Raw genomic sequence first — 4,412 nt, 5'->3', positions numbered from 1 at the left:
CAAACTAAACATCATATCATATTAACAAAAAGCACCCCATTTTATTTCAATGTAGTATATATTATATATTATGATTAACTTAAATTTTCACATTAATAAAATTACGAGATTCATTAAAATAAAATATTTATCTTAGTTTTATCTAAATAATTGAGAATGTAACCATATTAAAGTATTAACTAGCACTAGAAAGTAATATCATAATATTCAAATAAGGTATGGTATATATATTAATAAATAGTTATAATATCTATTAAACTAAATCCTATATAAATTAGAAGAAAGAATGTCACGACCGCACTTTCTAAGGATAGAAAGCCCGGTTGATCGCGACTAGGGGAGGATGAAAGAAGCGGGGAAGAAAGGGGAATACTGTGGCACAACTGAAACTTGAACTGAAATAACTCGAATTTATCTGTATCAGAGTGCATGATACAAAGATTGTAAACTCGACTTTTACTTTGCAGCGGAAGAGTCAAGAGCAGATAACGTCGTGTATGGAGACACGGCGCATCCGAGTACTATTCTATCGAAGGATCTTCATCGTCTATGCTCAACACCGCCCGCCGTCATTACTGCTCAACCTGCACATTTTTAAAACATATGCAGGGCTGAGTACTTGGTGTACTCAGTGGACACGTGCCGAAATATATTTTCATAAAAACTGATTATGTCAAGCCACTCTTTGAGTGAACTCGGGGTTTTAGGAAAAGTCCGAGAACACTAAAACATTTTCCTTTTCCTTTTTCAATAGCAATCTTTCGATCTATTTTCCTGAAACATATGCCATATCTGACTAACTCCTGGGGAACGGAAGCCCACTAACCTCCTCGTGAACAGAATTCACGAAACTCGGTGAACCGGAATGTATGGGCTTCAACCGCTTACAAACCCGAATTCACTAACTCTTGGTGAAACGGAATGTATGGGCTCACCCCACTACAAACCCGACTTCACTAACTCTTGGTGAAACGGAATGTATGGGCTCACCCCACTACAAACCCGAATTCACTAACTCCTGGTGAAACGGAATGTATGGGCTCACCCCACTACAAACCCGAATTCACTAACTCTTGGTGAAACAGAATGTATGGGCTCATCCACTACAAACCTGAATTCACAAAACTGAAACTTCTGGTCTAGTAGGGACATCGTCCTTGCTAGTCAGTCGGATAGGCAACGTTCAAAACAAAACATGGCTTGACATAACCTTTGCAACCTTATTTTTCTCATAAAAACCGTTTTTTTTAACATAAACTCATCTTTCTTTCATCAAAAGCCGAACACATAACTTTCAAAACTTCCCTTCTTTTCTCGTAAACGTATTTGGATCGAACTCATTTCTATCGGTCAAAGCCGAACTCAAAAAATCACTCTATCGGTCAAAGCCGAACTCAAAACTTTCAAAACCTTCATTTCCTCATAAAACACTCTTGAAACATAAACTCACTTTTCTATCGGTCAAAGCCGAACTCAAAACTTCTGAAACTTCATTTTCCTCGTACACATACTTTAACAAAACTCATTTCTATCGGTCAAACCGAACTCAAACTTTCAAGAGGCTTCACTTCATAAGCACTCGTAAAGCAACACATAACGTCATATAATAACACCAAGCAAATAGCACTTATCATAACACTTCACATTAAAAAGCAAGCTCGCACTTATCATCATATCTTAAATAGAAAGCTCATAAAATACTTAGTTATGAAAGCCCACATAAAAACACTTTAGTTCGAAAGCCCCACATAACTGCTCATCATAAATAGAAAGCTCACTAAAAATACTTTAGCAAAAACTTTATAGTAAACTGAAAGCCCACCTCGTTCGCTTAAAACTCCTTAATTTGATTTTTCCTGACTCCGACCTTAGCTCGCGGAGATAACCCTTTTTAAAAAAAACACCACTTACTAACAAGACTTAAGAAAATTCTTAAACTTTTAATTAGAATTAGAATTAGAATGCATGCCCTAATTAATCATGGCCCAAGAACTTAATTAGAATTCCGGCTCAAAACTAAATTAATTTCAGCCCAAGCTCCTCCGTAAATAATTCCATTCGGCCCAACTGCTCTTTCTCCTTTTCTAAGAACTCGGTCCAAATAATTTATACGGAAGCAGCCCAACTGTCAAATCTTCTCAGCCCAAGCATACACCATTTCCGGCCCAAAGATCAATTACTACAACCCAAAGCACAATAAAATTCGCAGCCCATCTTCTTACTTTAATATGCACATTCAATAATGCATTTAGGCCTATCCCCTTTTCTCTTAGCAGGCCCAAGTGTGAGGAATATAAGAGGCCCAAAGATTTAATCCACCAAGAGTTATTATACTCCTTCCACCATCGGCACTTCTTCCCCAGATTCATTTTCCAATTGAAATTCCTAATCAAAAGAATAGAGAAGCAGCGGTACTCCCTCTCCTCACCTCATCTCGTCGCCGCCTCTAGCGAATTCGCCACCGGCCCAGCGTCGGACATCTCTCTCCCTCATCCTCTATTTCACAAATTAAACTTCTCCTTCCAGAAATCCAAATCCCTAAATTTGAAATCGGAGAACAGCGACGCCTTCCCTTCTCGGTGAAAATGCCACCCTCTCGATGGAATCCCAGAGTCCCGTCGGCACACACTCCCTCCGTCGGACACTCTCACCGTCGAGCTCATTCCCCGGAAGGCAGCGACACCATCGCCCTTCTCTCTATCTTCACTCGGCGCCACCGGCACCAGCAGTGCCGCTGTTCCGGCGGCTCTCCGAGCTCCGTCGTCACTCGACCCTCGCCGGACAGCCCCGTATGAAAATAAGCTAAGCCCTCTAACTCCCATCATTCAGTTCATTATGTTGAGTTCTTCTTCTTTGGGCAGTAGCTTTGTGAGATTATCATTCTTGTATTTAATCAAAGCGGTGAGGTTCCATATGTTTTGCTACTGTTCTTGCCCATTTATGTGCTAAAGCTCTAAGAATTTCTACTTTCATGGGGTTTCTATAGCAATGATTCTATGTTTTTTGAGCCTAGCATGATGTTCGAAACAATGCAGAGAGGGTGCTAGTGTATTACCTCTTTCTCGACGACTCCTTCGAACGCCGGACTGCCCTTAAGCTCGCCGCCACTCCTTCCTCTCTTGCCGCACTTCTTGTGATTTGTGAATTTAGAGAGAGGTGTGAGGAAGGAGGTGGTGATGGGCTGGTATTTATAGCCAAAACTTCTTGGCATTTTGTGTCTAATTTGGGTTAAAGATTTCCTCTTCTTTTTGGTTTTGGGTTTAAAGCTTCACTACTAAATTGGTGTAATCCTTGGAAAGTGATATGCTATTTCGGGGCTGCTCCTCAGCTCCCTTTCGAGATACTGCTATTCTTACTAATTTGATGAATGTTGGGCTGTCCTCCTTGGCATCTTGTGCCTGCAAATCTTGGGGGCAAAGACTCCTATTTTGGGGCTGCCAGCTCTATCTCTTTTTCGGACTTGGCACAATGCTTCTTTACTTAATTTGTGCAAGTCTTGGGGGTTGATTGTAGGCTGACCTTTCAGCCTTGGATATGGGGGATTTACCTTACTCTTTTATGTATGAGCTCATCTCCTAACCTCATTTTTGTGATTAATCTTGCAGGTACAGCTGGCCATCTCCTTGGAGCTTTGTGGGTGTTTTAAAATCGAGAGGGAAGAGAAGATGACTCATGCTCAAGCTTTCCTTGATTCCATTACCATTTCTAGCTAGAGTCAAACTTGTAGACTTTGTCCTTTAGAATAGCTAAGACATAGCTATTCATTTCCTGTGTATAATTAGGTGTGGAGCATTCTATTTGATTAATTGGCATTTCTTCTTTTCAACAATTGTAGTTCATAAAAATTAAATTCCTTGCACTTTAATTCCAAGTGTTTCTTCGTCCAAATTTTTTTTATACTCCAAAAATCCGTCCACGAAAACTCGGGGTGTTACAAAGAAACAAGCGAATGAATAAATAGATTGAATTTCTCTTCATGGCCTTAAGGGTACTTTGGTCATGAAAATATTGGAAATAGCCAAAAAGTAGTTGAATTGATATTATCTTATAGTTAATTGATATAAATTGATATAGTTAATGGACCTCAAAAGATATACTAGTGGAACTCATATTCCACTAACTCTTTTCAACTTTTTTTAACATTTCTTAAAACTTTTGTTGCCAAGAAATGAGACTCCTAATGACCGGCAGAGAGAATAATTAACAAAAAGCACCCTATTTTATTGTACTGTACTCGTGAACATTGTACACTAACTAAACATCATATCACATTGTACTTCAATTTTTACTCATGAAGCATGAAAGACAGTCGTAGCCATTTTATTTGAAATAAATCGTACCCTCTCTGTCCCATAGTAGATCTCACACTTGGGAGATGACACAAGATTTTAGAAGATGTTATTTTGTGTGTT

General features: G+C 39.2%; 1 long non-coding RNA gene across 1 annotated transcript; it reads right to left on the bottom strand.

Moving 5' to 3' along the window:
* Nucleotides 1–294: 294 nt before the first annotated feature.
* Nucleotides 295–3,920, bottom strand: LOC121790412. Its single transcript, XR_006048273.1, has 3 exons — nt 3,056–3,920; nt 1,823–1,887; nt 295–584 (listed from the first exon to the last, which is right to left on the bottom strand). It is a non-coding gene; the product is annotated as an uncharacterized LOC121790412 (long non-coding RNA).
* Nucleotides 3,921–4,412: the final 492 nt, after the last annotated feature.

Source organism: Salvia splendens, unplaced genomic scaffold (genome assembly GCF_004379255.2).
Source record: "Salvia splendens isolate huo1 unplaced genomic scaffold, SspV2 ctg506, whole genome shotgun sequence".
Classification (NCBI taxonomy): domain Eukaryota; kingdom Viridiplantae; phylum Streptophyta; class Magnoliopsida; order Lamiales; family Lamiaceae; genus Salvia; species Salvia splendens.
This window is presented reverse-complemented; position numbering and strand designations above follow the sequence as displayed.